This window comes from Marmota flaviventris, chromosome 5 (genome assembly GCF_047511675.1).
Source record: "Marmota flaviventris isolate mMarFla1 chromosome 5, mMarFla1.hap1, whole genome shotgun sequence".
Lineage (NCBI taxonomy): Eukaryota > Metazoa > Chordata > Mammalia > Rodentia > Sciuridae > Marmota > Marmota flaviventris.
In genome coordinates this window covers 122354615-122382412 of record NC_092502.1, presented here as the reverse complement: position 1 = coordinate 122382412, position 27798 = coordinate 122354615, and the positions used below count along the sequence as shown (strand labels likewise).

The following is a 27798-nucleotide window of genomic DNA, read 5'->3' as shown; positions in this document are numbered from 1 at the left end:
GTATAGGTGTTGGCTGTCTCAGCCCTCCTCTGGGGAATCCAGGAAAGAATCCACTCCCAAGTCCATGAAAGTTATTGGAAGAACCTAGCTCCTTGCAATTGTAGAACTGAAGTCCTAGTCTCCTTGCTACTTGTCTCAGCCCCCAGGGACCTCTGTTAGGCCTCTTGTGGGCAGGCATAATTTGCAGGGATGTTTGCTGTCTTCCAGGATGGCTGGAGCACATCTATCTGGCTGCTTGTGCTGCTACCAGTCTGGGAGAACTCTTTACTTTTAAAGGGCTTTTGTGATGAGATCAGGCCCATTAAAATCATTTCCCTTGGACTCACTCAAGCAACTGATTAGTGACCTCAATTATATCTGATTAGTAACCTGAATTATATCTGCAAAAAATTATTTTTTCATATAATATAACTGAAGTCCTAGGAGTGATTTCACTTGAAGGAAGAAAATTATTCAAGGGTGATCATCCTTAGGATCATTTTAGAATTCGGCCTACCACACCAAAGTTTAACTTGTGTTACAAACACTGGAATTCAAATCCAATAAAATGTTCATATGCAACAAAATATTCTTTTGATTTTTTTTTCTTAACCATTTAAAAATGTAAAAATTAATCTTGACTTGTGAGACCACAAAAAAGCAGAGAGAGGGCCAGACTGGCCCATGGTCTATAGTTTGCTAACTGCAGGATTAGGACATCAACTAAACAAAGCTTTAAGGAAGAGTAATTGTCATAGTGCCCCACTCAGATCCTTAGTATGTACTCAACAAATGAATGAATGAATGCACAAATATTGAGTTCCAAAAGACACTAAGGTCCAAACATGTTAGTGCTGAGTTCACTGTGGTAACTAGTTCTTCCTTTTGAAGAAAACCAGATACAACAACTAAAGTCCCAGGAGGCCCAGGGTCTGACTCCAGCACCTGTGACCATCCCTCACGCACCAAAGAGAAAGTCTTATAATTTCCAGGGCCATGTTACTGTGCAGGCCAGTCTAGGCCACGTTATCTGATAACTGGAGTCAGATGCCTCAGCAGTCTGTCCCAGAGATGCTGGGCTCAGCATCAGGGTTCAGTTCTTTGTAATTATAGGTTGGCTTCTCAGGTTGAGGCATCATACCATAACCCGGATGAATGTCATTTCATTTCTTCGAAGGTCAGATGGATGAGGTGAGAGAGGCTTGGATCATCCTGAGAATCAAAATCACATTAGACATAGGGCAATGGGGAAAACAACACTGCTCAGTGAGATCGCTGACCCAGGTAATCCATCTCCTGTGGTTTTGTTTTGTTTGTTCTGTTTGTTTGTTTGGTACTGGTGATTTAACCCTGAGGTGCTTAACCACCAAGTTACATCCTCAGCCCTTTTAATTTATTTTTTATTTTAAGACTGGGTCTTACCAAGTTGCTTAGGGCCTTGCTAAGTTGCTGAGGCTGGCTTTGAACTTGGGATCCTCCTGCCTCAGCCTCCCAAGCTGCTGGGGTCAGAGGCATGAGCCACCATGCCTGGCTCCTGTGTTTTTCTTGTTTTTTTTTTTTTTTTTCAATTTTTTTTAGTTGTAGGTGGACACAATATCTTTATTTATTCTTTATGTGGTGCTGAGAATAGAACCCAGTGCCTCACACATGGGAAGCAGGTGCTTTACCACTGAGCTACAGTCTCAGCCCCTCCTATACTTTCGAATTGGAAAATATTCATGGTCATGCTATTGCTAGGGCCATATAGAAGAATTCTTATCTTCTCTGAGAAATCTGGGAAGGTGTTCCAGTTTGTGACATTCTGGGGTATCTGGATGTATAGAATGTTCGGATGAGAGGGGACTCCAGGGGTCCCTCTGCTTTAACTTTCAGGTAAATGCATAAAAACCAAGTCTCAAGGATATTAAATGACCTTCCCAAATATTCCAGGCTAATTAGAGTGAAGAAAGAACCTATTTGTTCTGATTCTTGATAAAATATCATCTGTATTTCTCATCCTTTCTTCTCCTTGTGCCCCACACTCTAGCATTTTCTTGCTGGTTAGCCTTTCACGGAGAAGCGTGCCGAGATCATCACTCTCTCCTCCATGGTCATAGCACCTCCTGGGTGGTGCCACTTATTATGTTGCAATTCAAACTATTTTATGCATTTTCTTGTCTCTTTTTCTCCTGGTTACCATTTAAGATAATGTATTCAGACCATTGAATAAACATCTCCAAATGAGAGCCCAGGGGAGGCCTGCTTTGTTACGTCAATAGTCGGGCTAAGCTCATCCTTGCGTTCAATATCAATATCCAAAGAAGGTAAGAGGACATTTCACAAAGATTAATTTGTACTTCTACTAATGCGTGGCTGAGTTTTCTTTGAAATGGAGAGTCCCGATTGGTCTCCTTTACCTTAGCAAACCCTAAATCTTTGGGGGAACATGCTTCTGCTTGGACCCCCTCACAGTGGGTCACATCACTACTTGTCCAGTCTGTCCATGGAACCCCCACCCCATTATGGTTGTTGCCCCCACTCCTGTCTCTAAGCCCTCTGTACATCAGCTTGCAAGGGCTAAGGGTTTTCAGGGCTGGGTTCCTTGGTGGAAACTCACAAGACCACATTTCCTCAAATCCATCTTCCTTTCTCTAAGTGCCTCGGGGTGGTCTCTGTGCCAGCAGGTGCTCACCTCCTCCCTGTTCTGTTTGCCATACCTGGGTATAGCTGGCTATCCCTCCCTAGCCTCATAGGTTCCTGCAGAGGTCATATGCTGTCACCCACCCCAGCTCCTCCAATTCCTCTACAACATAGCACCTCTGGTGGCCTCACTTGTCTGGCGGCGTAGACTGTGGTGGTTCTTGTGGTATTGGCTGCTAACCACTGAGCTTGCTCTTCTTTTCTCTGTTAAAACTCACTGATTAGATTCTGCCTTGCGATGCTCTGGTACTGTCCCCTGTGTTTTACCTACTTTTATTCAACTCCCTCTTTTCATTCTCCAGAGGCATTGCTCTTGAAGAACATGGGACTTGGGTCACCAGGTCCTGAAGAAGTGATACTATAAAGCCACCTACCCCAAATTGCCTCTCTGCTGAGAGGCCCAGGATTAAGTTCTGCTGTCTGCTTGCCTAGGTGAGCCCTTGCTGCCACCCCTTGCCCAGGGTGCCACCGCCGAGAAACTAGGTAGCAGCCCCTGTCTGTAGCTGCGCTCCCACATGCCTCACAACTGATCTCAAGAAGGTTACTACAACCTTGTGGCTGCTGCCCCTGAAGGTCCCCGGCCCCTGCTGAGGCCCTCAGTGGTACTCTCTGCCTCCATCCGCCTCCCCAGACCCACTAGGGCAGCTGCACCCATGTGAGGAAGGTGGAGCCTGCGATGTGGGAGCAATGGCTTTCTTATCACATGGTTCTCTTTCCTTTGGGACCCTAGATAACAGGTCTTGAAGACATTCCTCTAGTCAAAAGGACTCCTATCTCAGCTCAGGCACTTGAACATGGACCCCCCACACACACTCATGAGATGTTGAGACATCTCCTGCTGTCATCTTGGCCTAGAATTGTTTTTGAACTTTTTTAAAAAATATTTTCCTATTTGGTAAACATAAAAATGTTGTCTTGCAATGACCCACCTATTGATATGAGACCCTAGCCCAACAGGTGGCCTCTTGGAAGGTTACCAGCTGGACTCCCTCCAGCAGAGAAAACTTGTCAAATCTTCTTTTATTTATGTTATAAGAGCAATGGGCTTTTTGCTGTTGTTGTTGTTTCCAAATTATAAAAATCTATTATAATATGAAATATCCGTTTTTAAAATATACATACATTTATTTCTAGAAATGTTTCTATGAATCCCTAGGAATTTTCCTTCCCTGGAAAACCAATGCTAGATATATCAAGAACTATGTAATGTTTTGAACAACCAACAATAAAAATTAAAAAAAAAAAACTAAACAAACAAACAACAACAAAAAGTATAGAACTCAATAATACAATCAATAATTTAGACTTAAAAGACATATATAAAATATTCCATATATCAATGGCTGAATACATTTTCTTCTCAGCAGCACACAGATCCTTCTCTAATATAGACCCTGTTAAGTAAACTATCACATATGTTGGCATACAATTGTAGTATTACCTTAATATAAATTTAGCATCTATAGGGTTGAAAGCTCCCTTTCTATTGATATTAATTTTTGTGTTCTTGATTTTTTCTTTATTAGACTTGTTTGATTTTTATCAAATTTTAGCTGTATTATTTCTCTTAATTTCATATTTCTCCTACTCTTATTTTTCTTTCCTACTGCTACTTAGTTTGAAAATAATTTGATTGCTATTCTAGCTTCTTTCTGATACAAGTATTTTAAATTATAAATGTTTATCTGAGTACTGTTTAATCCCAGAGATCCTGATATTTTAAGCTTTTATTATCACTTAGTTCAAAGCACTTTTTATTTACTTTTCTTGTGCTTTCTTCCCTGACTTCAGAGATATTTATAAGTGCATCATTTAATTTTGAAATAGTTGATGTTGGGGTGGGGTTCTATACATCTTAAGGTGATTGATTTCTCTCTTTTTTTGATATTTTTTTAAACTGTAGATGGACACAATATCTTTATTTATTTTTATGTGGTGCTGAGGGTTGAACCCAGTGGCTCACACATGCAAGGCAAGCATTCTACCACTGAGCTACAGGCCCAGCCCCCAAGGTGATTGATTTCTAATGTAATAAATCATGCAGGAAACACAATCTGCATAATTTCAAATTTTAAAAAATAATGGAAATGCTTTTTATATTGATTTTATTGGTTACACACATGTCAAAACTGATCAAATTGCACACTTCAAATATGTGCATTTTATTGTACTTCAATTTTACCTCAATAAAGTTATGGAAAAAAAAAAAAGAAAACCAATGCTATCAATTGTTAGGAGAACAAAAGGTCAAGTGTGGAGGCCACACACAAAAAAGACCACCCTCCCTTTGGGACCCAGGGAGAACAGAACATAGTTCCACTATGGAACTACCTTTGCACATACTTTTTAAGCCAAATAATGCTCTTGGAAAGAGACACGTGCACTGTTCCCTTGTAGACACTCTGACATTCTGTTTTACATAGCAAATTTCTGTGTTACGCTGTTTATTTCTCAAATGAAAAAGTTTTCACCTCAACCCTCAGAAAAGTGCTGCTTTCTAAATTTCTTCTTTCTCATGCAGTGAGTTCCACATGACTATAGGACAAACCATTTGGAATTGGCATTTCCCATCAGTAGGTCCTTGAGAAGCAATGTGAAAGCCTCCAGTCCAGAAAGCCCAATCACAGGAGGCTGTATGACTCAGAGCCTTCAGCCAGAGGCAGGGAAGGGCGTGTGCCCATGCACATTTTGATAAGGCTGGTGGAATTCTGCTGAAGAAACAAGAGACCACAGGATTCAGGGGTTTTCTGTGAACTTGATTATTTTTAAACATTGCCTCTCCCTGAGCAATAACAAGGTCTAGTGAGACTTGTCATAATCTCAGGGGTGTGAACAACATGAGATGTGGCTCACTCCAGCTCAGGACTCCGAGGGAGGAACATCAATTGGCAACCCCTCAGAAGGCTGGCAACAGAGGTGCTACTCAGGCCTGTCAACTTCACATGGTTTGCCTGCTTTGGCCACACAATGCTCTTTGCCCTCATCACAGCTACATCATACATGGGACAGAGCTGGGGCTGGCCCTTCAGAGACACATTCACTGCAGTGACCATGGCTATTCTGCCTAGCTAGGAAAGGGGATGAGATGGCATTAACGCTCACTCTCATGTCAGCAGGGTTTTGTGAAAAAGGAGAAAAGGGCTTAGTCATGTTTTAATGCCCCAAACCTTACTACACACGCAGGATATTGGGGGGTTTATTTAGTATTTGATTCACATTTCAATTTTTAACAGTAGACAAAGTAAAACTTAGTGATTCACACACATTAAAATCCAGGAAGCCTTTTGCATCCTGACAGTAGAGGAGAACTTTGAGCTTACATTTTACATGAGCAAAAAAAAAAAAAAAGTTCCAATGAAGCGTCCCAAATTCTTAGAAGAATCAGAGATAAGAAGCTCCTGCCAGCAACTTCAGTGTCCCTGGCCCAATTTAGCGATTTGTGCCTTTGGCAGCACGCCCACTGACAGGACAGAGGACTCTTTGGGAAGACAGGGCCCATTTGAAAGGCAAGTGTTACTCATAAATTATCTCCAGATGGTCCAGTTCCTACCATTCCACGTTGCTCAGATTTTCAGAGTGGAAATTTTAATCACAGACCATTCGAGGTTGATTAGTTTAAGCTGGGGACAATTTCGAGAACTCTGATGACAAAAAGAAGGCAAAAGAGCACCTCCTGGGACTGTTCTGGGAGTCCAGTGGAAGCTTGGTTAATCACCGTTCTTATCCTGCTTTGCAATTCACAAAGCCCTTTTCTCTGACTTCCAGACAGGCCTTCTTTTGCACCTGGTAGGAACTACTGCAAATGTCCTCCAGGGAGGGACCCAAAGTGAATATTTTATATACTTTTTAGAGTATATATATATATATAATTTAATATGTATATAAGATATATAATATATTAAAAGTCATAAAATATAGGTTAGTTATTAGAGTTTCAATCATACCTGTTCCACATAAGTGCTCCATCATATCTGGGGCTGATATCTGATCTACACTTTATACATCTCCCTCCCTTCTCCCCTTCCCTCTTTTTCTTCTGTACTCCAGTCCTTCCACTGGGCTTTCCATTATTTCTTTTATTTCTCCATAGTAAGGTTTACAGAGAACTATGTGCCAGGCATGGGGTTAGGTGCTGATCAGAGCACCCAAATACACTTTCGTCAGATGGCAGTTGAAGAGAAATTTGGAACCCGAGCTTGTCCCTGCCACAGAGTTTTGCAGAACCTCATAAACGCCAGCCTCTGAGGGTCCACATATGTAAAGGGGGAAAACCCCATTGCCATCTTTATTTCTACCAGTGATGAATACAAGACCCTGCAGAAAGATTATCCAAGATTATTTTTTTCTCATTTTTCAGGCTGACATTCACCAAATATCAGTTTCCCTTTCCTTTGAGCTGAAAGCAGCATGCCAGATGCATGCACCAAATAGGTTATACCATAATTCAGAAGCTGGCCAACGAACAGCTATGGGCCTATGAACAGCTGCTTGTTTTGGAAATAAAGTTTTATCAGAAGACAGCCCCATCCATTCTTTTAAGTATGGCCTATGGCTGCTTTTGCAGTACAACAGCAAAGTTGAGTGATTATGACAAAAACCAAAAGCACCCAAGCCTGAAATGATGCCCCATAAGAAGATGTTTATGAACTCTTGCCATTTGTGAACACAATCATCCCTTTTATTATTGGATATGATCTTTCTAGCTTCTCTAACATTATCATTTTAAGCAAGTAAAACCTCTCATTTGGCCATATTCCTGCATATAAGACCAAGTGTTATACTTAGGAAAAGAGTCCAGTAAGAAAATAAATAATGCAGGTCTGGAAGTGATTTACAGTCATCTCCTAGGTCACTGGGGTTTTAGCAGAGTCTGCCAAAAGTTGTGGTCAATATGTGAGATTGCATTTTTTTCACATATAAATAAATACAGGTAATTATAATATCTAATTCAAAACTGAAATGTAATTCAGAAGAAGAACAAGAAAAAAAAAAGAAAGAAAACCTTTTCTTCCCCTGTTTTAAGTTTAGATGAGCCAAGTCAAACTTCCTCTCCGGCTGAAAGATGTTGGTAGAACTCACATTGCAGTGAATGTTGTTACAGCTGAGGGAGAAAGGACCCTAAACTGTGTTTCCAGAGGTCAGCCTGAAGCACCCTCAAGTCCTGTGTTGGGGAGATAACTACTATTCAGTAAATAAGATGGGGCTCCAGATTTGCCTTGAAAATGGAGCTGATTGTATATTTCATTGATGTTTTTACTCTTTGATTCTCTTTCCCTCTTAGAGAAGGAGGGGAAAAGTCATTTAGGTTTAGAAAGCTCCCCAGGGTGGCTGGAAGGTGACTTCCTTTAAACTATCTGGGTGGTAGCAGTCCTGCCTGCAGTTAAAATTGTGGCAGTTGGCAGGAGGGAGTCACTGATCAATTAACCTTTGGAACTTTGTGAGAACGTCAGGATACTGTTGCCCCAACTGAGCATTTCTAGTTGCTTCTTTAGAAGCTGCTTCGGGAGTTTTTGTCTTGGTGTAGGAAGAGCAAGATGATCACCTCTTTTAAATTTTTCTGGGGCTCCCTGATTGCCCCTGGATCAAAACCCACCAGAGAGGTGCATAGTGAGCATAACAATCCCTGCAGGGGAGCTGGGCCTCCAGCCCTTGTCAAGAGGAGTCATCTAGGACGAACCTGGCATCCTGGACACGGTCCAGAGTAAAAACAGCCCTGAAGGCAGCAGTCAATAAACTCCCAGGGTCTGGTAATGTTTTTAGTGTGTGTGTGTGTGTGTGTGTGTGTGTGTGTGTGTGTGTGTGTATGCGCGTGCACACGCACACACAAAATGCCAAATGCATCAAAAACATCACCACAGAACCCTCAGGAGAACAACGAGAAAGCCATTGACTGCAGTATGTCAGCCTGGGCGTCTGGGCAATTAGAGACAGAAAGTTTCAACTTCATTAATATTCAACAAGAATCAATAAAAGTGCTTTGGGGAAGTTCCCATCTAGAACTTCCAGCCCATTCCACAGTTACTTTCTTTCCAAAACATTTGATAGGAAAGCCTTCCTCTTCCTTTCCAAAGAATGTTGGATGTGTGCTGGTTTTCCATATCAACAGTAGAAAACAATAATTTTTCTACTCGTTTATTAGCTGAGATAGGTATTAACATTGGAGACTGAGAACATACTCTTACAGTATTTAAATTAGCAATGATAATTCATAATTGACTGAAGTAAGTCAATTTTTTGAAGTTAGGAAAAGAGCAGTTCAAAGTTTTTGAGCACCTTTTCTAACTTGAAAGGTTTTTGATACATGTTTTCTGCTATCTTACTTCAATTTGGACATACAACTTTGTAAAATGAGCAGGGTATGATTTATTTTACAGCAAACTGCGACAGGTACTATTTGTTTCACAGCCAGTGAGGCTCAGAGTGATTAGATGACTTATTAAAGTTGCACTGTTTACTTGTTAACCATGTGTATGGTATATTATTAATCTATGTTGTGAAGTATTTCCCAAACCAGAACCTTAGAAAAATTTTAAAAATTCCTCATTGTCTCATGATTTTAAAAAATTAAGGCTTAACCAAACAAGGGGAAAGCATGATTCGGCAGGAAAGTGCAGGTCTGATTGTCAGATAGATCTACATAACTCCCACGTGCTTCAGGAATGTTACCTGGGCTGCTGAGCTTCATTTTCTCATCCATAAAATGGGCATAATAATATCCACCATGCAAGATTGTTGTAAGAATTATAGATGAAATCATAGGGGTGAAGGGAAACCCTACCTTCTCCTCCTGAAGTTTAGCTGGAATGAATTAACAGTAAACAGACTGACAGAGGAAAAAGGCATGCAGATTTATTTAAGGTGCCTGGGGAAAATCACAGAGAAGTGAGAACCTAAGTTACATACCCTTCTTTACAGGGGTGGGAGAATGTAGGTAACTTTGAGGGGTGGTAAACAATTTTAGGGAAGAACAGGACCCAGAAGACAAAAGAAATTTGCTTGTTACTGATTCCTTTTGAAATTTGCCTCAGACAGACAATCTCTTGTGACAAAGTCCATCCAGGTATGGTCACATTCCTGAGTCTGTATTTTCTGCCACAGATAATGAAATTGCAGGGAGAAGAAGAATGACAATTGTGTTCTCTTTAGCAGTAGGTTTGGTCTTTAGGCAAATAAGAGAATAACAGAGTAAAACCTTTTCCAGAATGCACTGATCTTCAATGGCCTTTAATTTAAAATAACCACGGGTTGGGGTTGTGGCTCAGTGGTACAGTGCTTGCCTAGCATGTGTGAGGCATTGAGTTCGATCCTCAGCATCACATAAAAAAATAAATGAAATTATTGTGTTCATCTACAACTAAAAATATTATAAAATAAAATAAAATAACCAGCATACCAGAGTCCTGCATTTTGGGGTGAAATTAATCACTCTTTTCTCATTTTTGAAGACCTGGGGCTATTTCTATTGATTTGTAGTTGATTATTTATAAGAAAAATGTTAACCTTGCCAAGAGACCCTGCCACTTAAATCAATTCCACCAGGCACAAACTAGAGAGAAATAACTGTAAGAATTAGTAAAACCATGCCCCGTGATTTCTTTAAACTAAGTATATAGGGTATTCAAAAAGAGGAAGAGAATCAGGTCACTGACATTTGAGAATATGCAATATTCTTTCATGTACCAAATATTTACTGTGCAACTACTACATGTGTCAGGCTTTGTTAGATGCAAAGATATTACAGTGAAGAAAATACACTTTGGTGGAGCTCATTTGTGGAATGTTTCTTGAAGAGTGCATTTCCTGAAATCTTCTCATCTATCATCTCAAAAACTCTGTGATGTGAAAAGTATTTATATATATATATATTTTTCAAGATAAGAAAACTGAGCCTTAAATGGGCTGATTGGCTCAACCAAGAACAGTCGTCAGCAAGCAGTTCAGTGCTTGTGACTCCAGACGACCGGGTTCCAAAGCCCACATGTTTCACTGTCTTAATAATAAGATAAAATCTCAAGTACAGGGAGCCTTTACTTTGCATAGCCATGCAGTACTGGTAAAACATACCATGCAGTCAAAAACCTTGCAAAGTGATCTCAATGATCACTGGGAAAAATTACTACTCTTTCATAACCTTTAGAAATTGTTGTCAAAATATTAAAAACTCTCAACAGGTTTTAAGTGTATAGGGAAAAGGAAAAATGGTAAAACAAATATTTATTTAGCATATTATAATTTAACAGATCAGAAATAAGGTTGAGATTCCAGCGGCTTGAGAGGCTAGCACAGGAAAATTGCAAGTTCAAAGCCGGTCTCAGCAACTTGGCAAGGCCTTTAGCCAGACTCTATCTCAAAAATAAAATATAAAAAAGAGGGGAAGTGGCTTAGTGGTTGAGTGTCCCTGGACTCCATCCCTGGTACAAAAAAAAAAAAAAAAAAAAGTTGAGAATTAAAGTGTTTTATTTCTTTGTAAAAACTTATCAAGAGTACTATAAGCAGTGTGTTCTGTGCTCTTTTATGTGATGTTCAGTCACATGTGGCCACAAGAAGAGAGTCTCAATAGAAGAAAGTGTCCTGGAGAGAGGACATGAGCGCGGGTGGGGGGGGTGGGCAGAAGACCAGGGAAGATTTAGGCTAAAGCCTTTGTTGGGGTTTCTGAGGGAAGTAGAAGGAGGAGAGGGTGAAAAGTCCAGGGCTGGCTAGTTTGAATAATTGCAGCAGATATAATCTCTAGTTGCCTGATACCTGGCCTCAGGAGGATTAAGGCAGAGCACTATTGCCTCCTGGGGTGCATGGGCCACGTAGAGGAAGTACTGGTCTGGACTGGACTGGTAATTTCCACATCAAAGGCGTGCTTCTCCCTGGGTCCTCTGCTATCTGTCAGAATTGTCTAGCCCCTAGAGACACAACCTCTCCTGAGTCAGAAAGGTTTTGAAAATGTTGACACATCATAATATATGAAAAATGTGAAAAAATACACAGCACTTGTCTTGATGTCATATAAGTCACAAGAATGAGCAGGTATTTTCTCTATGCTTTGATAAATTGTCAACCTCCTTTCTAAAGCTGTGTTAGTATTTTAGTCAGCTTTTTCATTGCTGTGACTAAAAGACCTGACAAGAACAATTTTAGAGGAGGAAAAGTTTATCTGAGGGCTCACAGTTTCAGAGGTCTTGATCCATAGTCAGCAGGCTCCGTTCATTGGAGCTCTGGGTCAGGCAGAACATCATGGCGGAAGAGTGTGGTGGAGGGAAGTGGCTCACATGATGATCAGAGAGCAGAGAGAGAGACTTCACTCACCAGATACAAAATATATACCCCAAAGGCACAACCCCAATACCCACTTCCTCCAGCCACACCCTACCTGCCTTCAGTTACCACTCAGTTAATCCCAACAGGGGATTAATTCACAGATTGGGTTAAGACTCTCATAACCCAGTCATTTTTCCTCTAAACCTTCTTGCATTGTCTCATACATGAGCTTCTGGGGGACACCTCATATCCAAACTATAACAGTCAGCTTCCAACATTTTATCCTTTGTGCTTTCAGTACTGTAAAATATTTCTGAGATTCCCATTAATGTGATATCTTGTTGGCGTCACTTTCTCTGGGACATCTTTCTTCTTTACATAGCTTTCCTTGTTACACCAGTAAATTCAACTTTGCTCGGCTCCTTTGGTTGTTTAGGTAGTCTGGAATGGCTAAGCTTCAACCTTTCCCTGCTCAGCTGTGTCTTCAAATCTTCATTTATCTTCAATTTGAATTTCATTGCCTGTGTTCTCATTTTTAAAATTTATTTGTTTCACTTTAATTTCATTGGTTGATTCCCTTCATTTATTATCCTTATTGTAAAATGTCACGTAAGCTATTGCTGGTAGAGAAGTCATACTTTGCTGTCTGTACGTGAACTGAATGACAGACAGATGCATAGTGACCCATCATTGAGAGACTTTGAAGGAAGTGGCGTGGTTGCTCATTAGCTGATCATGATGCCTATACTTGCAAAGTGATTTGTGTACTGAAGAGCTGGCAGCCAAGTTCATGTTTCATGCAAGTACTCAGAGTTCATAAACCATAGTGACTGAAACCTGAACCACATTGCTTCTATTTAACTAAACTAACTCAATCATCATGACTGAAATTGGTGCACATTGAAATCCTGCCAAGGGAGGGCTACCTGCTTCTTAGTACCGAATCTTGTGTAACTGCAACAGTGAAAAGGTAGCACATTTTTAAAGAAAGCAAAACTGATTTTATTTTGCCAAGTTGTTTTTTTCCGTTGTATAAAATTGCAGGGTGTGGCCACACAGCACTATTGTTAATCATCCAGTTGAAAACCCAGCCCACACATCTCTCTTCACCCAATGGACCTGCTCTTTTGGGATAATTACACCTAGTTCACAAAGCAATAGTGAAGATATTTCCTGTCTTCATGAAAAAAATGCTTCTATCTTCTCACAGCAGGGAGGAAAAGGAAAGAGAATGCTTATCCATCACAACAGGATACAGAGCTATGCAGCTAGGTCCTGCCCTGTCGTTCTGATTTAATGTGCAGTAGGAATCCAGGCAGAAGTCTAAGCAATATACCATATGTGCAGTCCCCAAGAGAAATCAGAACAAGCCTAAAGGAAGCTAGGCACAGGAGCAAACCCCAAAGACAACCTGTATTCTTTGCCACAACATTCTGTGTTCTTGTGACCTGACTTTCATGGGTTTCTGTATACATATATTGTGTGTATGGCAGGGGGCTGCTCATGGAGGTGCAGAAGTCTGCGTTTGATTCATCATGGTGCAGATGCTATTGTGAAAGTGAGAAAAGAAGCCGTGGGAGGAGGTGTGTGGAAAGGGAAGGGTGAGTGCTGACAGGTTCATTCAAAGTGCATACTAAGATCATTTGATCCATCAGAAGTGCAAGAAGGGCATGTCTTAGTTTGGGTTTCCCAGAGGCTGATCTTGAACACAAGTAGTCGATTTGTGTGTGTAGTAAACGCAGGAAGACCAGGAAAAGGGGTGGAGAGCCATGGAAGGCAAAGAAGCAATATAGTATAAGTGGATGAAAGGCTACTAATGTGGACCATTGCTGCTCAGTCACCTTGGAGACCTCTGTAGGGTGATGTAGAACCCACTTCTGAGGGTCTCACCCAAATGATGAGAAAGCTGAAATATTTACTTATCAAATCTCATCCTAGTTGCTGACTGCTTGCTGTCTATTAATATCCCAGAACTTGTGACCAACCCTACATGTAGAGCACACCCTCAGGAGGCCAGGGGAAGGCTAGAGGCAGACAGACATTCTTGAAGTTCTAAGCCATCTGGAACATCCAAAATGGGGCATACCAATGGGTAAGGCCAGTGCATCACTAATGTCTGCTACTGGGTTCAAAATACCATCTGAGCACTGTTCCAAGCACTTCAGATGTAGGTTTTTAAGGCTTACCATATAGTTATAGAATAGCTTCACCTTTAGGATAATAGAAGAACATTGATTGGAGCCAGATGCTTTATGTGAGCAGGGTCCCCAAAGGCACAAGGTATCAGCCAACTCTTCTTACTTAAGCCACTCTTCTTGGGAGTCTTATCATTTCAATGGCCAAATCTGTATCCTAATGAAGGGTATGATGCTGGAATTTCAGTTACAGCTCTGAAACCAAACACAGAAGAGGATGCATGATCCCAGCCCTGCTGCAACACTGAGACCTCCTGCAGGAGGTGCTGGATCAGCACCTGTGGACCTCAGCCCACTCCTTTCATGCACATTTCTTCCCTTGCTTTGACCAAAGGCAGACTCAGCCTCTTCTAGCATTTCTTTTCCTTGTGGAGGGAGCTCATGCAAGAGGCAACATGATTGTGTCCTCTTGGGCTCCTCTACGAGTCACTGCTTGATTTCAAGTCTGCCTCGCCAAACCAGTCCTGAGGTCTGGTGCCCAGAGCTGTCAGCAAAACACCCACTCCCTATTTGTGTTGGCTTGTGTCACCATGCCACACTGGAAGTGTCGGCTAAAGCTGTTTACTGGCTTCATTTAAAAACACCTTGAGGTGTTCTTAAAATTCTGCTTTGAACAGCAATATGGGCAGGAATGGCAATGAGACAAGAAAGCAAAGGAGATAAATAGAACATAACTAAACAAAATTGTCATGAAATCACATGGAATAGCTTGAAGAAACTTTTTTAAAAAGTAGTATGTTATTTAAATCCAATATCACATACATATATGTAGACATCTATACACACACATATTTATAGTGCAAACATACATGTAGAAATTCAGGAGATCTTATTGTTTGTATGGAGTTCGTCCATCCATGCCACAGAGGTTAGGCCACATCCAGACTAAGTCCAAGTCTGAAATGTGTTAGCTGAGGCTAAACGGAAAAACCAAATGTAGTAGAATTAAATATTGGCTTAATATGCATGAAAAAATAATGGCACTAAAATCAGACTTCAATTGCAAAAATTACCATAGGAGATTCCTTGGTGACTTTTGCAGGGTCAGGGACTTTCTGATGGTGAGACATGAGTAGAAGCAAATTATAGAAAGCAAAGGGCTAAAATCAGTTTACACATAATCACCAACTGCCTAAATCAAACGAAAACCCATTAGGAAGCCACTTATCCAAATCCAGAAAACAAAGGCTCAAAGAGGAGCCCATCAGAGAGCCAATCAGAGGCCCACTCAGGATTAGAACCCATTCTCCTATCTTCAGATCGCCACAAAACCTCACAGTTCCCTGTTTTAGTATTCTTATCTTATCCTGAAGCACTGCAACTCTGTATTAGAGAGGAACTCCTAAGACTTACAACCCCTCTCTTTTCATCATCCTAGAGTCATGGCACCCAGCCACCTCCTTTCCCACACCTGACTCACCATGTCTGGTTGCCTGTGTTAGCTCCAATGCAGAGGTAGTCAGTCAGAAAGCTGAGTGAAGAGGGAAGTCAGAAAGTTAGGAGAAGACTGGGTGAACAACTCTTTGCAAGTGAGGAACCCAAGTCACTGTGACAGAATGCCAGCACCACCATGCTTCCACAGCCCAAGAATCACATCCAGGCCTCAATATCTCCACTTCCCATGGGATGATACGCAGTCTCTGTCACATCGTGAACTCTGAACGTGGTAAAACTCAACTTCTATTTTCTTTCTCCCCAAAGCTGAATGGCTTTAAAAAAATGTTTCTAAAATGTATCCCAAAGTCAGCTTGTGAATCAAGGTATAAGAGGACTCTCTGGTTTTTACTATCTCTATGGGAGAGGAGCTTCAGCCCCCATATAGGCACAAATTCCCTTTGCATTAGAGTGCAGTATTGATGGTGAATGTGTTCCTTTCACCTGGGAAAGAAAGACCTCATTGCTGACTGGGCTGGGAAGGGAGAGGGCAGAAGTGTGCCGGTCCTTGAAGTATGCTCATGTCCCTATTACATATCTATTCCCAACCCACACCCAGCAGCACTTCTTAATGTAACATTTAATTATTGCTTCAATAGTTATTTCAGCTCCAAAAAACACCAAGAAGACTGTGATCATGATTGCATTTTGATGATGGTTCTTAGTTTATAACCTTAAAATATAATCATATAGAAGTAGATGCCTCAAAAAATAAGAAGTGGCCTGGTGTTGTGGTGCATGCCTATAATCCCAGTGGCTCAGGAGGCTGAGACAGGTGGATCATGAGTTCAAAGCCAGCCTCAGCAATGGTGAGGCACTGAGAAACTCAGTGAGACCATGTCTCGAAATAAAATACAAAAAAGACTGGGGATGTGGCTCAGTGCCCCTGAGTGCCCCTGAGTTCAATCCCAAGGACCAAAAAAAAAAAAAAAAAAAAAGTGGAAAAAATTCACATGCTTTACATTAGCATTGGTCTTTGTCTAATTTTGATTAATATAAATATATCCCCAAAGCCCCCTTTTTTTAATGTGGTGCTGGGATTCAACCCAGTGCCTCACACATGCTTGGCAAGTGCTATACCACTGAGCCACAGCCCAATCCCCACAAAGCACTTCTTCAAGGGAAATAAGACTTGAGAAATGTTTAAGGCACCATGCATACCTAAATCATCTGCTTCTCAACTATGTGTCATTTAGCTGATATTAGTTAACCCAATCACATAACTAATGGACCGACAAGTTTGGAAGGAAAACCTAATTGATATTATATCTATGCAAGTCTGAATTTCAGTTGTTATTATTAAAAAGAGAAGATTCAAGAGAAAGGAAAAAGGAAAGAAGTGGGGAGGAAGAAAGGAGGAAAGGAAGAAAGGAAGAAAGTGTTTGGGGAGGTTGCCATGTAGCAGGCACTGTCGTAAGTGCTTCATATGTGATTTATTTTAGCATCAAAACTATCACCCTTGACAAAGATGGGGTACTCGGTTTCTGGCATGGTTTGGTAACCAGCTCCAGGCTATAGAACTGCTTAAGTGGCAGAGTTAGAATTGACTAAAAAAAATTTGACTCCAGATTGTGTGGTCTTAACCGGTATTCCATACTGCCTCTTAATGCCTAGAACACAAGAGAAATTCTTGAAATAAGTGCAACATTTTTCTGATTCATTCATTCATTTAATATATATTTAGTGATGGTGCATCTGCACCAGAAAATATTTATTAGTATTAGGAATTGAAAATGCAGACAGTTGAAAACTAACTAGGTTCATGCTCTCTGACACTTTCTAATCTAGACAGGAATACACACACACACACACACACACATATATATATACACACCCACATATTGTATATAACTACATGTATATATACATACACACATATATAATGTTATATATTATTATAACATAATATTAAATTAATTTATAATTAATTCAAATATATAATCAGTTTAAATTATATTGATGCAATTAATATAACTATGTTATATATAAAATATTATATATTATTTTAAGCGAATATGAGCTCACCGAAGGGTCATAAAAATGTACTCTGCTAAGTTCCAAACAAAGAATCCTAAGAGTTCCAGAGCTGGAAGAACCAGAGGTATGAAGCTAAGAGGTCTTTTCTACTCAAGAAGGACAAACTGATTAACTGGATCATTGGCCAAACGTCCCTGTTGGGGCTGAGAGCGAGGGCTTCCCTCCAAGTCAGGGCAGAGCAGATCACTTGCCCTGGGCTGCTGAGCTGGAGTAAGCAGACAGGAATCTGTGTCTCTGACACAGATACTTTGGTAAGGACAATTGAGCCTGAAGGCAGGGAAGGAACAGAGCGTAGGACTGCAGGAATACTGTTTGGGGAATTCTCAAGACCCCCCAAGAGCTTTGCCTTGTGTCAGTGATGATCATTGCTTAGTAATAAGAATAACAAATCTCAAATATCCAAGACTGGGAGGAGACTAGAGCTCTGAAAAGAACTCATGTCCTGGGAGCTCCTGAGTCTCACCCCTGGAGTTCCTTTTCATCTTCCCCTGCAGTCTTTCATTTTGATTTCTGCTGCATCTGTTGTGCTGGCTCAAAAAAAGCATTAACATTCCTGTCCAAGCCTTAACAAAACCCCTTTCCCTTGAGATATTTGTTGAACAGGATTGCCTGGCTATGTTTATTTAAACATATTTGCCACATGATTAATGAGCGACATAAAGCACTTAAACTTGGGAGTCATTAAACGTGTAATTTACATTTCCCTTGTCTACCTGACCTTTTCTTAGCTCACAGGTATACCATTATACATCCTGTCTCTGTAGTACCTTTTATGGTTGTGTGAGTCGGAGGAGGCTAACTGCAAAACAAGTCCAAATTCCAGTGGCTTAACATAGCAAAAGTTTCCTTCTCATTCCTGTCGCATTCGCATACAGGGCTGCAGCAAAGCTCTCTTCCAGGCAGTCATTCAGGGATCCAGGGATCTCCATCTTCTTCTTTGGAACCCTCTCCATGTGACCAGCAGAAGAGCAAAGGCAGCATGTAGAAGATGCCACAGCTCATTGGTAAGGTGCATTCACTCTGATGGGAATGAGTCTCATGGCTCACCCAGGTGCACAGGGATAGAGAAGTCATCCACTGGAAATCCAGGAAGTGGGGATCTGAGATGTCCATTTGGCCTCTACCACATGGAGGAGGATAACAAAGCACTTCTAACCTCCATGGAAATTATGGAAAATGTAAATATGTTGTATCATGTAATATACAGCAGGGAGGAAGGAATAAGCTTGGTTTCCTCGAATACTTATATCAGCAATATAGAGAATATAGTTCCCCTATCTGCAGAGCTTAGAAGGAACCCCCCAAATATGTAAGATAGCCATTTTAAAGGTTATTACCACATCATTTTCTCCCAACAATTAAATATTCAGGAAAGTTTAAGCATGGTACATTTCAATTTCTTTTTCTATGGTTTTAGAATTGTGAAACTTCTAAGCTTGCACAGGTTTTTTTTTTTTTTTTCTTTAAATTGTGGTAAAATAGACATGATGGAAAATTTGCAATTTTAATGATTTTAAAGTGTGCAACACAATATTGTTTAGTACATTCGCATTGGTGTGCAATAAGCCTCCAGAATACTTTCCATAAACACAGAGTAGTAAGTTAGTACTAAAGAAATCTAATAAAATCTAGGTTGCAATTCCCCACATAATGAACAATTACAAATATTCCCTTAGCATTCTGTGACAGCAATGATTATTTTGGGTTAAGACTGATTTGTCAGTATGTCCATCATCAGCAAGGAATGTCATTTAATTTTTTGCTTGTCTGGTTTTTAATTCAGGTAAAATATACATAACAAACTGGAGGTGGAGATGGAACCCCCGCTGGCCTTGAGCATGCTAAGCATGGGCTCTACCACTGACCCACATTCTCCATCCCATCTTAACCATTTTAAAGTGTATAGTTAAGAACTTTTAAGCATATTCACATTGCTAAGCAAAAATCTCCAGGACTTTTTCATCTAGCAAAATGGAAACTATATCTTTTAAACAACAATTCCTGTCTGGGGCAACTGAGCATCTTCTCTCAGCCTTGAGCCAAGGAGGTTTTGGTCTGGCATTGCATGCTGTTTTGTCGCCCCTTGCACTCGAGGGATTGCATGATGCACATGGCTTCTACCTTCCCTCAGCTAAGAAGTCAGCTTTCTCATAGCTCTGGACCTGGGTGTTACCCATTAGACTTGGACAGCCCACTCCCTGCCTTATTTGGTGAAGAACATTCCATTGAAATTCTTTTGAAGCCCCCTTGAATAAATAAAGGAAACACAGGTTCTCATGCTCTCTTTTTTTCCAGTGTGGAAGCTTCCTGCCCATAAGGTCAAAGAGCCATCCTGCCCCTGCTTTATAAAAAATTACTTCCATGTCGTGTGGTCTATTCGCAACCAGCCTATGTTTCCAAACACCCCACCCACAGTGGGACGTGGGCGGGAAATCCCCCCACCCCTGGCAACTACCATACTTTTTTCTGTCTCTATGAATTACACAACTATAGGTACTTCATAAACATAATAGTACAGTATTTATATTTTTGCAACTGGCTATTTCACTTAATATCTTTAAGTTTCATCCATGCTGTTAGAATGTGTCAGAATTTCCTTCCTCTTTTGGGATAGAGAATAATAATAATCACAATAATTATTCCATTGTGTGGATAAACCACATTTCATTTATCCATTCATCCATCAATAGACACTTGGATTTCTTCTACCTTTTGGCTTTTGTGAATAATGCAAAGGCAGCCATTTTCATGTAAATATTAAAGATGGAAAATCATAACACACTCTGTGGTGTGTGCTTGTGTGTATGTGTGTGTATTAGCAGGTGCATGTGTGTTCTTGCCTCCATCTTCCTAGTCCCAGACTCAACATATGGCAGAAAGTTCATAACTGAACCTAGGGCACTTATTTCTATCATTTTCTTTATTGTCACCCATCTGGTTCTTAAGTAATGAAAACAACTCTTAAAATTAATATATTAAAATGATAATCTTCTCAATGAATATGGGACATTTCCAAGTAATGGACTTTAAGTTGGAATAGTTATTCTCAAGGTTAATCATTCAGTAAATTATTTATGTGCACTTACTTTGTATCAGATTCTACAGAAGTCAGGGTCCATAAAAGCAGTGCACAGTCCTCCCCTTGTCACAGTTGAAGTATAATATGTGAAATGCTCTAGTCTAACATTTCCAAACTGTGTTCTGAAGCACATTAGTGTTCGGTGTGATGCTAATAGATACTTCACACTATCAGTGTTCCATGATCAAGTAAGTCTGATAACCACTGTGACAATTCTTTTTTCATTTTTATAAAAATACAACATGATTGAGGCCCAAGGACAGGGATGGTGAGGTGACAGTGAAGTGTTCCTTTGTCGAGTGCAGTTTACTGGAGCAATTCAGCATTTAGTCAAGACAAGGAAGTCAATGATTCGGGAATGAAGGTATACAAAATGCACAACTTAGGCATCACAATTAAATTTTCTCTGTTGACAAGGTTTAAGATTTTTGTACATTATTAGGCTCATTAGATAAATTATACAATGTCTGTGTCTCATGAAGGTGATTTTCTAGCCCATGAGGATATCAAAAGTTGCCTACCCCTCAAACATACCTCTTTCATCACTATCAATTTTAAGCCCGGGACTCAACAGACAGGGTCTCTCCTGGGCTCACAGAACTAACTAGACCTTCTTAGGTGGGCTTTTTTGGATCCCCTGACTTCTATCTCCATGGCTGGTACCACGTTCCACGAATAATCCTGAGACCAATAATGAAAGCCATCACTCAGAGGATGATGCGGAGGAGGGGGTTCCCCAGGCTGCAGAATGTAGTGATGCAGGAACAGCTGTCATTCAGGCAAAGCCTCCCATGATCTGAGTAAAAGTGCAAAACAGAGCTCCTGCCCCCATTTCCTAGAAGCTGGAGGGCCCTCCCTCCGTAGGACACATGCCCAAGCTATGGGATGGCCTTGACGTTGTCAGCATTGTAAAGGAGGCAAAGTTTAACTTCTACCCTCTTAGGGTCCTGGCTGAGTGTAAGAATTGAATTGACATAAGACAAATCAATAGGACAAAAACATACAGATCTAACATGTTTTCCGTGACACTATAAACTCATCCGGAAATGAAGACCTAAAGAAAAGGCAAACCTACATACTTTTGTATTAGACAGAACAAAGAGAGAGAAGAGTGCAAAAATAACAAAATTATACACAGAGGCTCAAGGAAGATAAGAATTGTTTTGAACAAGGTCTGTTTGTGCAGAATTCTCTTGGCTATGACTCCTCATCAAAAAATGTTTCCTTTCTCCTGGTACAGGGAGGGCACCTTTCACATGGGAGTCTTTATCTCCTGTTTTCAAGAAGAAAGGAGGAAGATTAGAAGGCCCTTCTTGCATCTGCTGTTTTTCAAGTTCCTTTAGCTCTATGTAATCCTTGTGTCAAAATGGCAGATTTGGGAATGGCACATTCTGCCACCCTTCACCAATTCAACCTCTTTGTCCCTCCTGTATCCTAAGCTCCCCACAAGTGCTGACCACAAACCTTGCCCTCACTGGCTCTTTCCCCACCATGCAAAGCAACTCAGGCAGAGATGCCCATGACCCCAGCCTGATCAGCCCCAGCATGTCTGAGTCTCAAGTTCATATACTTTTTCTTTTTAATCTTCCCTAGACTTCCTAAGTTCCCAGATGATGGACAAAGTGTGTAGGTTACTTGTCCATAGCCCAGAGCAAGTACTGCAGCTATTCATTGACTGATAATGACTGAATAAAAAACAAAATCAGCTAGCTGTCCACCTATACATGGTTTCCTTGGTGACTGGTAGTAGGACATGTAGTAGGAAGCTGCCATACAATTCCCCCAAAGAGTCACACAAGTAGGGGTTTTGTTTATTCTTACCCATTTCTGATCTTTCTAAATCTAACACTTCTACCTACAAATGAAATTAATATTCACGAGCCCTATAGGATGAAAACCCCAATCAGCCTCCACCAGAATGATTGCTTATGTTTATGCTTCCTATTCAAATAATAATAATAATGAGATTCCTTTTGAGAAGGATGTCAGGTTGCTGCTCTGTGTGCTGGGGCCCAACTGCAACGGAAACTTGATGATCAGACACCTGAGCACCTCACGGGGTTACCCTGAATGCATGTTTTCTTTTCATTTTCTTTGCTTGTTTTTCTATTCTTGCCTTTCATTTCACAGCTTTGCCAAACATTCAGGTCAAGGTCAGAGCAAGGGACTATCTCAGGGTTGGAGGAACTGAGTTAGCCACACAGGGCCTCTCTCCAGTGAAAACATTTAGCACACAGCCAAGGAGCCCATCTTTAGATTCCTGCAGAGAGAAAAGAAGAAAATCTCCCTTAAGAAAATGTCAGTTTTGCTTTGCTTCACTAGTCCCCAAGCCAATTTTATTTCAGGTTCCACAGAGGTTGTTCCCTATAGAGGGGAAAGACTGGGGGAAGCATCAGGAGACCTAACTTCTATTTCTAGCACTCACTGACATGTGACCTTATCCCCAGACACTTCTTCACTTTGCCCCACACCCATCGCCATGCTGGCTTTAAACCTCCTGCCATCTTTTTCCGATTGCAATGTTGTGTGTAAGACTCTGAGAGCTTACCCAAGTCTCAAAGGAAGTGGTCCTAACTCTTTGGAGCTACTAGTGCCAACCAGCTTAGAGGGGCCCCTCAAAAAGAGCCTCAAAAAGCTGTATTCCAAGATGTGTGACATGCAAAGACTAAACCTGACCGCTAAGGAGTGGGCACAGGGTGGTGGATCTTCCACAGGAAGCAGAAATCATTGGTTGCCAAGAGACATCCAAAAGCCCACAAACCTCACCTGTGAGAAGCCAGGGAGAGCTGCTCTGCCATCTACCCCACGTGCTAGGGGTTTATTCTTGTCCTCTAGGAGGCATCTGTGGTGCTGGAACTATAAGTTATTGAAGCCAATAAGCATAATTCACACTGTGAGGGAGAACAAACCACTTCCTGGAAACTACCCCCCCGCCCCCCCCCCCCCCCCCCCCCCCCCCCCGTGCTTCATGAAGAGGAAAACCATCATGGGAAAGAAGGGATGTCCGAGGCAGCGTAGCCCTCAGAGGGTGAGCTTTGGAGGAGATCAAATCCTAACTCTAGATCCTGTGTAGCCTTGAGTAATTTACTTCATGTACCACTCTCAGTTTCTTCTATGCAATGGGGTTTCTAAGTGGACCTAATTCATCTTGTGAGTCTCAGCTGAGAAAATGCATGTACAGTGATCAGTAGTGTCCAAACATGCCAATTACTTTATGTATGTTATCCATTAACAACAACAAAAATAAGGCTCATGAAGAAAAATACATCTAAGCAGTTTATGAGTGATAAGCCCACGACACTTTGTGGCCCTGAAGTATTCTGACACATACATATTATTTTAACATCTATAACATTTTGCTGTATTGTTTACTTCTCCCACTATTATGAACTCCTTGCAGGATAGAGGAATTAATTCTTTCATTGTCATATTACAATGTCACTACTACTATCTGCTACCTGTAATATGTCATCTTTGTTGAGTAAATTAAAAAAGAAGTCATAAATTAATGAGCAAAGAAGTAAGCACATAAAAGAAAACTGTTAAAAGTAATATATTTTGCCTTAAGTTAAGACAATTGTTTTTTACATAAACTATTTCTAGAAAAATAGCATTTTACTTGTTTAATTTGAACTGTACCAACTTCCTCCCCTGATTCTCAAGAATTCCAAGTCACAGATTAGTTTCCCAAGAGTTACTTAGATGCTTAGTCAGCTTGGGTTGCTAGGAAAAAATACCAGAGACTGCTTAACCAACAGACATTTATTTATTATGGTTCTAGAGAATGGGAAGTCCAAGATCAGGATACCGATAGGTTTGGATCCTGAGGAGGGTACTGTTGCTGGCTTGTAAATAACTGCCTTTTACCTGTGTCTTTGCAAGGTAAGGAAAGAGAGATTTTATTTTCTCTTCCTCTTCTTAAAAGGACCTTAATCCTAGTATGTGTGTGTGTGGGAGGGGAGGGCACCTTCATGATCTCATCTAAATCTAATTACCTCCTGAAGGCCCCACTTCACAATACTATTGAGGTAGGGCAGAAGAAATAAAGATAAGTAGAAAGGAAACAATGGGAAGGAAAGAAGACACTGTAGCTATAAATCTAAAAGCCCCATGATCAATCTTATGCCTTAGACCTGTTTTTCCTCCAGGTTACTTCCAAATTTCTGAGAAATCTGTTATGGTTTAGAAATGAGATGTCCCCAAAAGCTCAAGTGTGAGACAATGCAAGAAAGTTAGAAGTGAAATGATTGGGTTATGAGATCCTTAACTTAATCAGTGTGTTAATCCACTTGAATGAATTAGCTGGATGTTAATATAGGCTGGTAGGGTATAGTTGGAGGAGGTGGGTCACTAGGGGTGTGCCTTTAATGATTATATTTTGTCCTCATTGAGCTAAAGGCATGCCAATCAGGAAGTAGAGCTCTTTCTCTCTGCTTCCTGATTGGCATGCCCTTAGCTGCTTTTCTCTGCCACACCCTTCCACCACCATGTTCTGCCTCACCTCGGACCCAGAGCAATGAAATTGTGAACACCAAATTATTTTTTCTTCCTTTAAAATTGTTCTTGTTAAGTCTTTTTTGGTTATAGAAAAAAAGAAAAGCTGACTAAAACAATCTGCAAATCTTAGCATTACTGTAGATTTACCCATTTATGAAAATTGCCTCATTTTGATTAAGACTTATGTGCCGTTTGCCTATACAATATATTTTCAGATTAGACAAAACAAAGGATTTCATCTAATTAACTTTATCTAATATCTAAAGTATTTAAGAAACCTTTAATATAGGCACATTCCAATCGTGATCTAGATAGAAGAGATGATGTTAACCTGAAGCTCCTAGGGAGGATCAGACCACCATAAACAATTTGTGATCCATGATGAAAAGACTGAATTCAACATACCTTCCCAAACCTACCCCTCGCTAAGTTCCCTTTAAAAAAAGAAAGACCCCCCCACAAGTGCTTCTCAATGTGCATTTTCACCTTTCACTTTCTAATAAAGCTCTTCTTTGGTAAAACTCAATATGTGATATGTCCTTAAATTCTTATTTTTTATAATGTTGAGTTTAATTTTTTAATCTTTACTTAATTAATTTATTTTTTTATGTGGTACTGAGGATTGAACCCAGTGCCTCACATGTCCTAGGCAAGTGCTCTACCACTGATTTGCAAACCCAACCCCTTTAAATTATTTTCTGTAACCTGTGGAGAGCGTGGAAAGTCCACATAGAGGTCTCCTCTGCCTCTGGAGAGACAGCCTCAAACCACTTACAGTGATGCCATCACATTGCATGTTAGGACTCTAACAAATGAATTCTGGAGAGATCAAACACTCAGTCCATAAGAAATGCTGAATGTATTAACACAGACCCTCAAACCATAGGGGAGTTTTGCTAGGATTAGTCCTTTCTGAATCCTGTTTTACCCTCCACATCTGGAAGCTCAGCATTACAGAGTATGAAAAGAAAAGGAAGCAACAACTACAGGAATGAGCATCTTCTTAGGGAAATCACAAGGTCTTTAAGGAGTGCACATTCTGTTTTCTGAAAGGAATGAAACAAGTCTGGCTTGGAGTGATCAGCCAGCTGTGGTTTCCTTTGATGACAGGGCTAGGGTTTAGTTTGTAGAATGTTCTCAACTACAGTAGATGAATTTTAAAACTAAGAAAATCACCTTCAGCAGCTTATCAACCACAGGCCATTATCTCAAATGGGAACTTATTCAAACCATTATTCAATTTTATTCAAATGAATTTGAGCTCCTAACAACGGCCCTGGCTACATCATTTTTAAAGCCTGGTATAAAGTGAAGATGCAGGCCCTTTTTAAAACATTAGTAAACATTTCAAGATGGTGACAAAACATTCAGCCAAGCATGGATCCCCTTCTGAGTACAGGTCTGTAAACCTGCCCTGCCTACTGATGACTATCTAGTAAGTCTAGTGCCAGGAAACCCCAACCGGTCCTTGGCCATGCAGCTGCTGCAGCAGAAAAACAAAACAAAAACAAAAACAGACACTATAGGCACCAGGAGCAAGCCTCTCTCCCAAACTGCCACAGCTCCTTGTAGCATCTGTCAGATGACCAGTTTTCATTACTGTTTTTCCCTCAAGTTTTTGTCCACAAACAACTCAAGGCTTAAAACACACACACACACACACACACAAACAAACAACAACAAAAACCTACTAAAAACCCCATCCACTAGTGGACTACTGTATATTTGCAGACCTGCAGACTTGCTCTCTGACACTGCTGTTAACCTATGTGCCTGCGCTGCGCAGTGGGCAAGCAGAAATATCAAGCATCAAAGCCCAAAGAGCTAAATTCAAGGTCTTCAACGCCAGCGAAACCGTCCCGTCTGCAGACCCGCCCCGTAACCCCTGCCTCGCACAGGGAGTGGACCTAGTAAATTGCTTTCTGAATATTCCCTTCAAAATGGCAAAAACTGGAAATGGCTGCAACTCTCAAGAGAGAGAAAAGAGAAGCTGAAATGGGTGGCAGCAGGGGCGGAATCTCGTCCTCGCTGGTGGATAATGTGATAAGAAACCTGGATCCCAGCGGCCTCACAATGGCCTATTTATCCGGCTCTCACGCACCGCCAGCAGCCTGGGCTGGGAATCCCGGGGGTGGCAGCCGTCCCCGGAAAACGGCGGCGCTCCGGCACAGGAAAGCCAGCTGATAACTGATCTGCAGACAGCGCTTCTTCCTTCCTGGGAAGCAGCCACAAAGGCAGCCAGCTGACCCCGGCCCAGCGCTGCTCCCGGCCTGCGGAGGAGCGCCAACAGTGGGGGAGGGAGAGCCGCGGGGCGGGACGCGGGACGAGGCGGGGAAGCGCGGCCCCCGGGCTCCCTTTGGCAGAAGCATCCCGCCGTGTGGTAGCGCGGAGCCCACGCTGGCCAGGCTCGGCCCCCAGCGTCCCTCCCGCGGGCCCTTCCGGCCGAGGCTGCAAGGGAGTTTAGAGTGGGGACGCGAACCGGTTGGCACAGCCCTCCCGGACTGTCCCCTGGGGTGGCCCCTCCCTATGGCAAAATCAAAAAGAAACACAGACATTTGTGGCACCCTATTAGGCGCACACTATTGTGACTCGCGTTTCAGGCGCAAAGACTGCTCAACCCCCATTTGGCAGGGCGGCCCAGTAAAACAC

General features: G+C 41.3%; 2 long non-coding RNA genes across 4 annotated transcripts in view; both read right to left on the bottom strand.

Moving 5' to 3' along the window:
- Positions 1-14509, bottom strand: part of LOC114094946 (uncharacterized) — a 67073-nt gene extending 52564 nt beyond the window's left edge. Inside the window, exon 1 of the long non-coding RNA XR_003583169.2 lies at positions 11816-14509. This is a non-coding gene — a long non-coding RNA (uncharacterized lncRNA). The remainder of the gene's footprint in view (positions 1-11815) is intronic.
- A 2706-nt stretch (positions 14510-17215) lies between these two features.
- The window catches only part of LOC114094944 (uncharacterized), a 92021-nt gene continuing 81438 nt past the window's right edge, over positions 17216-27798 (bottom strand). For 2 of the 3 annotated variants that reach the window (XR_003583168.2, XR_011707628.1), the window contains exons 2-3: positions 23419-23508; positions 17216-22912 (exon numbers count right to left, since the gene is read on the bottom strand). This is a non-coding gene — a long non-coding RNA (uncharacterized lncRNA). Of the gene's footprint in view, positions 22913-23418; positions 23509-27250; positions 27524-27798 lie in introns of those variants that run through there. The other variant, XR_011707627.1, reaches the window with a different exon arrangement.